The sequence below is a fragment of the Scleropages formosus genome, chromosome 2 (assembly GCF_900964775.1).
Source record: "Scleropages formosus chromosome 2, fSclFor1.1, whole genome shotgun sequence".
NCBI classification, from domain to species: Eukaryota; Metazoa; Chordata; class Actinopteri; order Osteoglossiformes; family Osteoglossidae; genus Scleropages; species Scleropages formosus.
In genome coordinates, this window is record NC_041807.1 from 38,710,932 (window position 1) to 38,724,864 (window position 13,933).

Consider the following 13,933-nt stretch of genomic DNA (forward strand, 5'->3'; position numbering starts at 1 on the left):
TCGAACCCCAGGCCCACCGGAGAGCAGGTCCCGGGCCAACCCACTGCGCCACTGCCCCCCCAAGACATAAGCAGCATTAGTTTAAATGTTAAAATTGCATGAAGTGCGGCTTTGGACTGAGAAAACTACAAGTAAAAAATGGTGTACCTTACCATACACTGGGCGTTTTAATTTATATGTAAAAAACAAAGTATTGTAGAGGAATGAAAACAAAAAGGAATCACCGTGTTAACTGAATTAAAAAAAAAAAAAATACGTCGGAGCAGAAATAAAAGCAGTGTAGTAATGGTTGTATATACATAAATATATATCGATGTCGATATATATATATATATAATTTTCTACAAAACTGTGTTTATACGCCGGTATGTTCTACTGCACTTCCAGGAGTTCAAGCAGGAGGCGGTGCTTTTTTTTTTTTCAATCCACTGAGTGAGTGGGAACGGAATGAAACCGAAACTTTCCGGACATACAGATCTCGTTGTTTTCTACTCCACAAAATGCATGTTACTAAACATACAATACATACTAACTATGTGACCTATTGGTAGATATATTTTGCTTTACGAGAACTTATTTCAAGTATTTTCTAAGTAATTGTAACATGTTACTGAAGTAATTCGGAAAGAAAGAAAGTAAAAGGCGGAAGTTCGTGGTGCGGTGCGGTGTCGCGGGTAAGAATAACTTTAAATCCTGAATAAAACAACATCTTATTGTGTATTAATATGTAGTCCATTAAATGTCGAGCCGAAAATAACGAACACATCGTTAATAAAAGCAGGTATGATTCCTTCAGACAGTGTAAAACTTTTAACTAATCATTAAACTTAAATCATTAATCAAATTAAATAATTACATCATTAATCATTAAATTAATATTTGTGTGAAAAACAGCCTAGCAGGTGTTGTGAGTATTGTGAAAAATAGACCAAATTATTGTTAAATTCTTGATTTGTTCTGTTCACCTTTTTACACTGTTACGGATCTTTATCCTGTTTTACACTCAGTTTTTCTTGATATATGCTTTATATTTATGCACGCAGACCCCCAGATATACTGTATGTGTTGTAGGGTTTGTGCTCCGGAACGAGCTTGACTCTGATGTAAAGCTTGGTGGTTTGAAACTCACTCCTGCTGTAGTGCCCTGAAGTGCATTTAGAATTGATAGAGCTTTGGGGGGCGCAGTGGGTTGGACCGAGACCTGCTCTCCGGTGGGTCTGGGGTTCGAGTCCTGCTTGGGGTGCCTTGCGATGGACTGGCGTCCCGTCCTGGGTGTGTCCCCCTCCGGCCTTACGCCCTGTGTTGCTGGGTAGGCTCCGGTTCCCTGCAAACTCGTATGGGCCAAGCGGTTCAGAAAGAGTGTGTGTGTGAGTGATAGAGCTGTAGTAATGAGTGTTGATGGGAAGAACAGAGACCAACTTGTATTAATACTGCGGCGCTTAGGGTTCGGATGGGGCAAAGAAAGACGCACAGGCAGCGTTCGTTGTGAACGGTTTATTACAACATTCATTGGGAAGTAATCTTCTTGGTCCGAGGACCCCTTTCCTCAAGGGTATGCGCTTCTTTTTTTCCCCTTTATTAACTCCAGTGTGTGAGAAATAACTGGCTCTCGTGTCTCTTCTCTACCTTGACCTCTCTGTCCTCCCTGTTCTTCTGGTTTGTGTCAGACCTGTCAAGAATGTGAGTGCATGTTGGAGTTCTTGTTTTAACTTCTCTCTCTTTAAGTTAAAAGGGCCAACGGATGTGACTGGAGTATCATATATTCTCTCTCTATGTATAACCAGTCACAGTGTTCTGCTGTTTAACATTACCTTTTGTGGTTTTGTCCCTAGACCCCGACTCACTTTTTAAACCAATGAAAACTTATTTCTTTGTTCTGCAAAATAGTACATAATCTATGTGAACACGCAATAAACTTGAGGATTTGGAACGAAACACGCTGCTTGTTCTTGTGTCCTAATCCTCCCAGTGATCACTGGTCTCTGGTGTCCGGACAGCTCTGAGGTGGCAGAAGGCTGAGCTAGAAATTAAGATAATTTCTAACCTAACATCCAGTTAAAAAGAACATACTAATACACTGAAATAAATACAATTAATTCTTCACCAGCACTTCAAGCCACCCTTCCTAGCATGTTTAGCCCCCCCAGCAAAAACACGGTCACCCCTTTATTTTGCCCATATCGTATGTCCCGCCAGTGGTTGAACACTTACTTTACTCATTTTTCCCATAATGCAATTACTTACAATATACATTTTCACGCTTAAACTTGCGGTAGCATGGGTCCTTACAATACGAATACAACGTTTTCTGTATAGAGCGATACTTTATTAATCTCTGCAAGGAAATTCACAAAATACATTTATTTAGCAGACACTTCTCCAAAGCAATTTCCAATGTAGTGTTATCAGTCAACACACCTTATTCACCACAATGATTTACACTGCTAGATATACTACTTACAATGGGTCACTCATCTATACATCAGTGGAACAAACACTCTCTAACTCACACACTATGGGGAACCTGAACATCATGTCTTTGGAGTGTGGGAGGAAACCAGAGCACCCAAAGGAAACCCATGCAGACATGGGGGAGAGCATTCAAACTCCATACAGACTGAGTGGGGATCAAACCCATATCCTCTTGCACCACCCAGGTGCTGTGAGACAGCAGCACTACTTCCTGTGCCACCATGCCACCCACATACAATGCACATATAAGCGAGAGGATGCATCTTTATTAAAGTAAATGTAAGCAAGGAGACAACAAAAGTTTTAAACAGTCAGTTTATTTGATGCTGATGCAGAAAGAGGGGTGTTTCACTTGTCCCCCTCTTCATCCACTGGGGGGGATGGGGTGTCTCATGCTGCAGAGTTTAACACAGTAATAACACCGTTACGAAGTGTTATTGTGCATGGGCAGTATCTACTTCAGGATTTATCACGCTTATAAAGTGTTACACAGGGTGTTCGCATAACTGTGCATCAAAATAATGTTACATTTTTGGAAGTGCTCAGTCACAGTGATGTATTCTATTGTGTACCAGATTTACAAAAGTTAGTTTTTATTTGTTTTTCCTGCTGTCCACAAAGACCCTGGACTCACCTGATCAGTTCCTGTCCAGAGTCCTGAAATGAAGCGCAGAGCTTCAGAAATGAGTCCCTCTGGGGACTGTAAGGAGGATACTGTTACCTCAGAAATTAGTTGTAAAAGGTAAGAGAGGAGTCCGTATTTTCATTCATTACTCATCATTCAGCCTTTTGGAAAGATAAACAAGTCAGAATTCATAGAAATCTCTAACCTCCAGAACCAGTGACAGTCTAATAGTCCAAACCAGTCCAGCATTGTGTTCAGTTTAAAAACTCAGCTGCACGTTTCATTCTGTCTGTGTAATTAAAGAGGTAAAAAGGACCAAGTAGTGACCTGAATTATTTAGTGTTTGTTATCAATAATAACATAGTATATTGTCCATTTTCCTTTTAAACACTAATTTAGAAACTTAATTTATAATATTATATAATGATTGTTCTACCCTCTTAACTGACTACATTTTGCATAACAACATATATAATGATCTGGCTCCAATTCTAGAAAGCATAGTGTGAGAGGTGGGTTCATCAGCAGGCACACATTGATGTCAGATCAGGGAAAAGTTGGACAGCAATCTTTAACTGTCGGGTCTTTTTTTTTTTTCCTTTCTGTCCACAGTGTCCGGCAGGAGAGATCAGTGTCACCTGTACCCAGCTGTCTATCCATGAAGAGTGACCGGTCAATGCCTGAACCTATCGAGTTTAAGGTTGGAGAGTTTTCTACAGGACAACGGTAAATTTTTAAACCAAATATTTTTCATTTTTAACAGTGACAGTTTGTAATTATTACTTTTTTAACAGTTACCAAGCTAACCGTGTATTATATCTGAAGTTTGGGTATTACAGTAGGCAAACACTTTTTTCCATTTCTGTCCAGTGTCCAGCAGGAGAGATCGGTTTCATGTGTACCAAGCTGTATATCCACGAAGAGTGATGTGTCAATTGCTGAAGGTGTGTTGAAAAGTTTCTCCTGTACTCAATGTGCCCTGAAATGTAAGAAATTTGAAATAGAGGCCATCACTTGTAGCTGGAAGGGTGTACAAGTACCTTTTGCCAATATAATAGTCAAACTGTTCAAGAAACGTTTTAACTAAAATAATAAAAATATAAAACATACCCAAAGATTATGAATAATGATGCTCGTGTCTGTTGCTCCATGAAGGTATGTATTATAATGCAGTATCAGCAGTGTGATGTGAAAGCACCTCGTATATCCTTGCTGTATAAATTATTCATGTCTTGAGGTTATAGATGTGGATATATTGAACATATTGAGCTAATGAGACTGAGTTTATGATGATGGGTAACTTCATTTAGACTTGTGAGTCTGCTGTTTGTTAGTTTTCTGATAAATGGAAAAAAAATCATTTATGTAACTATTTTGGGTTTCATCAGTGCTCAGTCTGTCTGGAGATTGCATGTTCTCCCCATGTTTCCTCCCACAGTCTAAAGATGTGCTTTAGGTGAGCTGGTGAGTCTAGATTGCCTGAAGTGTGTGTTTGTGTGCTATTTTACTTTGCTGTACATTTGGGTGAGTGATTGTAGTTTGTCTACTGTATTTTAACCTTGTAAGGCACCTTGAATAAAGGTGTCAAGCAAGTACATAACATTTTTTGTATGTTGCTTTGGAGAAAGGCATTTACTAACAAATAAATTTACATGATGAAAGTTGTTGAGAATGCAGTCTGAATGACAGGTCTTGTCACATTTTTCATAAGTTTTCTACAACTGAGACACCATAAACTCATTAATTCAGTACTGAAGAGTTAATGTTATTAATGAAAATGGTAATATGAGGAAAAACCAAGCTTTTCAACACCTAATCCTAAATGTTTAGGTGATACTGTCCTCTGATTTGTTTTTACAGATTTTCTGAAGACCACTCAGCAGAAACTGAAATCCCAACTGAAGAAGAAGTTTGAGTGTCTTTTTGAAGGACAAGCTAAGCAAGGAAACCCAACCCTTCTGAATGACATTTACACAGAACTCTACATAACTGAAGGTGGTACTGGTGGGATCAGTGATGAACATGAAGTGAGACACATTGAGAGAGCACTCAAGGAACCAGCTACACCGGAAATTAAAATCAAATACAGTGAGATTTTTACATCCTTACCTGGAAGAACAACACATATAAGAACTGTGATGACACTGGGGATTGCAGGTATTGGGGAAACAGTGACTGTGCACAAATTTATTCTTGACTGGGCAGAAGGAAACGAAAATCAAGACCTTCATTTCATATTTCCTCTTCCTTTTCGAGACCTAAATTTGAAAAGGATAAAGAATTCAGTTTGACGCAACTGCTTCATGGCTTTCTCCCAGAAGTCAAAGAGTTTGGACTCACTCAGCTTTTTAATTCCAGTGTTTTGTTTGTTTTTGATGGTCTGGATGAGTGTTGCCTTCCTCTAGATTTTAAGAACAATGAGATCTGTTCTGATGTGACAAAGACAACCTCACTGGATGTGTTGTTGACCAACCTCATGAAGGGGAATCTGTTTCCTCCTGCTCTCATCTGGATAACTTCCCGTCCAGCAGCCGCCAATCACATCCCTCCAGAGTGTGTCGATCGAATGACAGAGATACGAGGGTTCAATGATCCTCAGAAGGAGGAATACTTCAGGAAAAGATTCAACGATGAGGATGTGGCCAAGAGGATCATCACACATGTGAAGTCATCAAGGAGCCTGTACATCATGTGTCACATTCCAGTCTTCTGTTGGATTTCAGCCACTGTTCTTGAGAGGCTTTTTGTCGAGGAACACAGTGGAGAAATTCCCAAGACTCTCACTGAGATGTACACACACTTCCTGATCTTTCAGACCAGTCTGAAGAATGAGAAGTATCTGAAAAAGCGAGAAACAGAGCCTCTGAAATCTTTAGAACTGGATAAGGAATTTGTTCTGAAACTGGGGAAGTTGGCTTTCAACAACCTTGATAAAGGAAATCTCATATTTTATGAGGAAGATCTCAGGGAGTTTGGCATTGATGTCAATGAAGCTTCAGTATATTCTGGAGTGTGTACAGAAGTGTTGAGACAGGAGATTGGGTTGTATGAGTGGAAAGTTTACTGCTTTGTACATTTGAGTGTTCAGGAGTATCTTGCCGCTTTGTATCAGTTTCTCTCAAATACTGACCCCGACCTGCTGGAGAGTACAGTGGATCAGGCCTTAGAGAGCAAGAATGGACACTTGGACCTCTACCTCCGCTTCCTCCTTGGCCTTTCAATGGAACACAGTCAAAAGCTTTTAAAACGACTCGTGACACAAGAAAGATGGTGTTTTTTTAACAGAGACATAGTCCAACACATCAATCAGAAGATCAGTGAGAATCTATCTGCAGAGAAGACCATTTATCTCTTCCAGTGTCTGAATGAACTGAATGACAATTCTCTGGTGAAAGAAGTCCAAAAATACTTGAAGTTAGGGCATCTTTCAGAAGAGGACATCAAATCCACAGAGTGGTCAGCTCTGGCCTTTGTGTTGATGATGTCAGCAGAGGAACTGGATGAGTTGGACCTGAAAAACTGCACTTTACGTGATGGAGGTCTTCAGAGGATGATGCCAGTGATCCAGGTCTCCACAACTGCTCTGTAAGTCCTGTTATTTTTCTTTTTAAAGAGAATGCAGACAATGCATGCAGTACAAGATAATGATATTGCACACACACACACACACATTTTCAGAACCGCTTGTCCCATACGGGGTCACGGGGAACCGGAGCCAACCCGGTAACACAGGGCGTAAGGCCGGAGGGGGAGGGGACACACCCAGGACGGGACGCCAGTCCATCGCAAGGCACCCCAAGCGGGACTTGAACCCCAGACCCGCCGGAGAGCAGGACTGTGGTCCAACCCACTGCGCCACCGCACCCCCTAATGATATTAAAGCAACTATTTATTTTGGTAAAATTATGGTCTTAAATTTTCTGCTTCAGAAATCACCATCCACACTGACCAAACAACACATTTCAGACACTTCCTGTTTAATACTTAGAAATACACACTTATTTTACACACACACACACACACACACACACACACACACACACACACACACTGACTGAAGTTGCGGCAGGCCAGAGCCTAACCCAGCAACACAGGGCGCAAGGCTGGAGGTAGAGGGGACACACCCAGGACAGGACGCCAGTCTGTCGCAAGGCACCTTGAACGGGACTTGAACCCCAGACCCACCAGAGAGCAGGACCCGGCCAAACCCGCGTTGCCACCACACCCCCCCAACTTATTTTACTCTGCTAATTAATCATGATTTTCAGTGAATTTAGCAATACAGGAATTATAACACAACTGAACGAGAGTTTTTTTTTTTCTTTTTCTTCTTAGGTGTTCAAGGTCATTCACTGCATGTTTCTTTCATTGATCATTTGCATCACCACTCAATCATCAAAAGATGTCTCTGGTCATCTAATGATCTTGTCTTATTGGGCAGACGTATTGGGTATTATAACACATCTGTATCTTTTAATATTTTTTTTTCTTTCCAGGCTGAACAATTGTTCTCTCACTGAAAGATGCTGTGAAGCTTTGGCTTCAACTTTGTGTTTAGACTGTAACCTGAGAGTGTTAGACCTGAGTAACAATGACCTGCAGGACTCAGGAGTGGAACTGCTCTCTAATGGACTGGGGAACCAACAGTGTAAACTGGACACACTGAGGTCAGTACTACTGGGGAACGGACATTGAGTCGACACCCAAATATGTTGATCAAGATAAAATTAATCAATACATTGTGTGTTACATTTGCACAATGAATAGAGCTGTGCATTTTACACTGGGAGAGTTTAGACCCTGTCTGAACAACAGTCTCACTAATTTACTGCTACTGTCTGTTGTAATTGTATAATTATATTCCTTCAGTGTCATTCAGGCTCAATAAGGTTGTGGGTTAATGATATTGGTGAGTCATATTTTATCTGTCTCTCTTCAGACTGTTTTACTGTAGACTCAGTGAAGGCGGCTGTACTTCTCTGGCTACAGCGTTGCGTTCGAACCCCTGTTCACACCTGAGAGAGCTTGATCTGAGCTACAATCACACAGGGGACTCAGGAGTGAAGTGGCTCTCTGATCTACTGCAGGATCCCACCTGTGAACTGGAGACGCTGAGGTGGGATTTGCTGTGTATGAGAATAGGAAAGAAAAAACAATTACTGAAATTTTAATTATTATTTATAAAATAATAATTATCATTAATTATTAGTAATAACGATGATAATAGTAATTTAATTATGCTTGTTCATGCATGTTTTCCATTATCTAGAACTTAAAACTATACAAATTATCTACTCTCTTTACTTGTCTGAAATGTTTTTGCTTTTAAATGAAAATAATGTTTAATTTTAAAAAATAACTGATATATGCAACAATATTCATAGTGAAAAACTGATATAATTAGTTCTGCTTCTGTCTCCTTAAGGCTGAAACTGTGTGGACTGACAGAGAAATGCTGTAAGGCTCTGGCCTCAGTTCTTACGTCAAACTCCTCACACCTGAGAGAGCTGGATTTGAATAACAATGACCTGCAGGATTCAGGAGTGAAACTGCTCTCTATTGGACTGGGGAACCAACAGTGTAAACTGGACACACTAAGGTCAGTACTACTGGGGAACACACTCATGGAACACTGTTGTTGTAGTTATCATTCAGCACCACATGATCTTTGTCAGATTTATTTGTAATACATGCATTCATGAGAATACTGTGTTTTTCTTCCTCTGGACAGACTGTCTGGCTGTTGTATCACAGAGGGAGGCTGTACTTCTCTGGCTTCAGCTCTGCGTTCGAACCCCTGTTCACACCTGAGAGAGCTGGATGTGAGCTACAATCATCCAGGAGACTCAGGAATGAAGCTGCTCTCTGATCTACTACAGGATCCCACCTGTAAGCTGGGGACACTCAAGTAAGTACTGTGTGTGTGTGTGTGTGTGTGTGTGTGTGTGTGTATTACTGCACACCCTCATACATGTCCCTGAGCTCTGAGTTTCCACAAACAGTTCACAGACAGGCTGTGTATGTATCTCAGTCACTGTGTGTCCTTCTACTTCTCCTACAGTGTGGACCATGGTGGAGAGTGCAGGATCAGACCAGGGCTCCTCAAATGTAAGTATGTTTGTATTGAGCAGCTGCTCTCATTTAACACCATTTACTTATTTTACCGCACAGTGGTGTACAGGGTAGAGTAATTTCACTCCAGTCAAATCTGACCGCTTGAGTGGTTTTCACGGTAAGTGATTGTACCAACATAACATTAATTTTAAACTAAATTTATTCATCCCGTTTTTATACCCGTCTTCACTCGGGTAGCATCTGACATGGCAAATGTCTCATCCCAAGGGGGCAGGATAGCTAGTAGATGCAGCTAAAAGTTCAGATTTCCCAGACTAACCAGGCAAATGCAACAATAATTAAGATGACACAATCATACAAGCAAAAATAAAACAATACAGGCAAAAGAGCAATAAAACAGCAAAAACAAGCAAATTAAAAAAAGTACTGAGTCAGAGGAGACAGCATTGTTCTTAAGAACCAAACAGAACTGGTCACTGACAGTCAGACCCAGGAGACCACAAGACTACTGTGGTCACATCTCTTTGCACCAGTAAATGAAGGAGACAGAAATAAAGAGAATAAAGTACAACATGTCAAACCACGAGCCCTTGAAGACACGTTACAGACAACCCATGCATATCCCAGTTTCCCATGTGGTACCCACACTCATACACACTTGCACACACCCACAGACACCACAGCTACACCAGAAAGCACTTTCCTTCAGGGAGGTGATAAAAAGTTCAATTTAATACTCTATCCTATAGTTACCAGTTAATTTAAATTTAGTATGAATACTGGAAAGATGCTGGAAAAACTCAGTACAATAAATTCAATACCTTCAGTACTGAGATTTTAAATTATTTTAACAGTGTTTTTAACCGTGTTTCACTTGCAGATTCCTGTGAGCTCACATTGGATCCAAACACAGCAAACACACACCTGTATCTGTCTAAAGACAAGAGGAAGGTGACAAGGAGGAGACAGGAACAGTCATATCCTGATCATCCAGACCGATTTGAGTATTTTAAACAAGTTCTGTGTGCAGAGAGTCTGTCTGGTCGCTGTTACTGGGAAGTTCAGTGGAGTGGAGATGGGGCTGAAATAGGAGTGACTTATAAAGGAATCGGGAGGAAGGGAGACAATGATGACTGTGTGCTTGGAGAGAATGACATGTCCTGGAATCTGATCTGCTCTGGTGAGATGTACTGTGTCCGATACAATAACAAACACACTACCATACCTATACCTCCCTCCAACAGAGTAGGAGTGTATGTGGACTGGGTGTCTGGCACGCTCTCCTTCTACAGAGTCTCCTCTTATGAACTGACCCTCCTGTATAGGTTCACCTCCACATTCAAGGAGCCCCTCTGTCCTGCGTTTGGAGTTTGGTGCTGTAACTCTGCTGTGTCCCTGTGTGTGCTGGGATAGGAATACACATTTACATTTATTTTGCAGACACTTTTCTCCGAAGCGACGTATATCTTGCAATACAAGAAGTGCATCACACCAAAAAAAGGAGAAATTTAATGCAGTGATGTGATTCTTGAGAACAGTCAATAGGTCGCATAACACAGTATAAAGCAATATGTATTAAGTACATTTCAGAGCCGCTTGTCCCATACGGGGTCGCGGGGAACCGGAGCCCACCCGGCAACACAGGGCGTAAGGCCGGAGGGGGAGGGGACACACCCAGGACGGGACGCCAGTCCGTCGCAAGGCACCCCAAGCGGGACTTGAACCCCAGACCCACTGGAGAGCAGGACCTGGTCCAACCCACTGTATTAAGTACATCTGCTAAATAAATAAAGGTAAATGTAAATAAGTAGCTACATGTAGGCTTTAAAAAGAAAAAAAACATTAAATGTTTCATTTAATACACATTTAGGAGATCAGGGGAAAAATGAGTCTCAAGCTAACAGCAAAATTTACAGAATTTACAGGAGCATTTTTAAAACACCACGTAAAACAGAATAGAGATACACCATAAAGAAAAAAGAACTTTAAGAATACAGAGAGATGAATAAGGCTTTGATGTTGAAGCTGAATGGTTGTACAGCCCCTGTACATTGTGGTTAGTATTACATTGTTATCTTTGTGTGAGTGACAGACAGAAAGTGTGTGTGTGTTCCACTGATATATGAATGAGGGACCCATTGTCAGTAGTGTATCTAGCAATATAAGTCACCTTGGTGAATAAGGTGTGTGGGCTGATAACACTACATCGAGTTCATTGGGAAGTCGCTTTGGAGAAAAGCATCTGATAGATAGATAAATAAATAAATGTAAACGTAAATAAATGTTTAGACTTGTAAATATTGTAAATAGCCTGTGCTTTGCACAAGAACATTGTCTTTTACTGGCACTGCACTTCTATGCTCTTGATATTCAAGAGGTAAATGAACCCAAGACTCTCTCTTTCCAGCAACACTACCCTCACCAAGGAACATTGGTGTTGTACCATTGATGGTTTTCTAAGCCATAACCAGAGTCTTGAATTTGATCTGGGCAGGTACAAGAAGGCAATGCAAAGACTATGGGAACGCTTTTGGACAAATAACACAACTTGTACAGCAACATTTTGTATCAGCTGTACATGTTTGATGGCAGTAGCTGGAAGGCCAAACAGGAGAAAGTGGCGGTAGTTCAGGTGAGATATCACCATGACCTGGACCAGAAGTTGCATAGAGATAAGGCTGGATCTTGCAGACTTTATTGAGGCTATATCTACAGGACAAGGTTGTGGTTTCGATATGTTCAAAGGACAGACTTGAGTCAATCATTACTTTCAAACTCTTAGCTAATGAAGTAGGCAAAATGAGCAAGTTATCCAGTGTGATAGTTTTTTCGACAGAAAGATGGACCAGCTGGAAGGCAAAGGGTCTGTGTTTAGTAGACTTTGAGTTGTAGGTGGTTATCAGACAGTTATGGACATGTGAGGAAACATCTGTAGCTTTGGATGGGTAAAGGGGAAAAAAAAGCTGGGTATCATCAGTGTGGCAACGATATTAGAATCTATGTGGGATGATGACAGGGTCAAGGGAAAAGGTATAGATGAAGTAGAGTAGGGGGCGCACACACACACACAAACACACGGAGTCTCTGTGTAAAATCCTTCTCTTTCGTACACTCCCCCTGTGGTGTAATTTCCATAAATTATCCTGTTGTGAAACTGGGTAAATCACTCTAAGTAGCTTAGTGTACAAACCTAACATTCTGTTTCTGTCATTATTTCATTGTTAAATAAATTACTAAGTCTGAAATATTTGGCATTCACTGTATTTATTCCTTGTGAAAATCAGAAAAAAAGAACTTTAAAAAGTCCTGTTTGTTCCAGTACAAAAAAAAACTGTGAAGTTCAGTTTCTTATTCTTATTTCTCTGATTTTCTGTTTACTGTTGTAATTAATACTATAATGCCCATCTGTGTTCAATATAGCAGCCTTACTATTTTTGTATATTAAATACCCTGCTGACTGTGTTTTCTGCAGCGCAGTATTTATCTTTGTCATCTGCTCTCAAAATTTGTAAAAACAATAAAGTGAAATATATGATAAAAACAAAGATAATAGATTTCTCCAAAACATCTGAAACTATTAAGAAAGCTTTTGTATTTGACATGTTTAGAATCAATGGAATTATTGTATTATTTCTTTAGCTGACTCTCTTGTACATTGTCACTAACCATGGACATGTCAATACAAGGGTAAATGTGCTAACAAAGGCTTCAGTGCACTGCTCATACAGTGTTCTTTTCAGCAAAGAGACAGCACATATATTAAAATTAACACATGATATATGGCAAAAACAAAACGATAAAGGCAGCTGAATAAGAATTAAACCATTTAGCAACTGAGTGGTCTCCAGATCACACACACATTTTCAGAACTGCTTGTCCCATACAGGGTCGTGGGGAACCGGAGCCTACCCGGCAACACAGGGCATAAGGGGGACACACCCAGGACAGGACGCCAGTCCATCGCAAGGCACCCCAAGCAGGACTCGAACCCCAGACCCACCGGAGAGCAGGACCTGGTCCAACCCACTGCGCCACCACACCCCCTATGCAAAGTCATTTTAAGTTTACTTACTCCATTCACCCTTTTTACAGCGTGTTTTTATTGCAGTGTTTATGGATCTTAATTCATCCTTTTCTACGTAGGTTTGCACAGATTTTGTTGAGTGGCAAAAATTCAGTTTGTACATCATGGTACCATACTGTAACACAATGAAGTGTGAAAAAGTGCATGGGAGTGGATAGTTTTTACAGGCACTGTAAAAAGTTATGTCTTTTTCCTTCTATAGCAAATACACACATGTGCACACAAAACACACGCCATCTGAACCGCCTGTCCCATACGGGGTTACGGGGAACCGGAGCCTACCCGGCAACACAGGGCGTAAGGCCGGAGGGGGAGGGGACACACCCAGGACAGGACGCCAGTCCGTCGCAAGGCACCCCAAGTGGGACTTGAACCCCAGACCCACCGGAGAGCAGGACCGTGGTCCAACCCACTGCGCCCAAACACAAACACTCCTTACAATTTAGATGAAAGCATTAAATGATTTACAGAGCGAATGTTTCAGTTTCTTTCTTAGTGGAGTCACATATAATCATGAAGGATTTTATATTATGCTGAAATCATGGAGTTATTATATTGGTGGCAGAGGGAGCTGTGGAGCTCTCGCTTAATGCAGTGCTGCCCCTGTGTGTGTACATAATTGAAAAGGCAGCTGTTTTGGGGTCTTATAGGGTATTCGCTGGCATCAGTGTTCCTCT

General features: G+C 40.9%; 1 protein-coding gene and 1 pseudogene across 1 annotated transcript in view; one reads left to right on the forward strand and one right to left on the reverse strand.

The window, feature by feature from the left end:
• LOC108922356 (tumor necrosis factor receptor superfamily member 5-like) overlaps positions 1-13,933 on the reverse strand; it is a 533,457-nt gene that overhangs the window by 172,881 nt on the left and 346,643 nt on the right. The window lies entirely within an intron of this gene.
• Positions 3,156-10,804, forward strand: LOC108922333 (NACHT, LRR and PYD domains-containing protein 12-like; annotated as a pseudogene).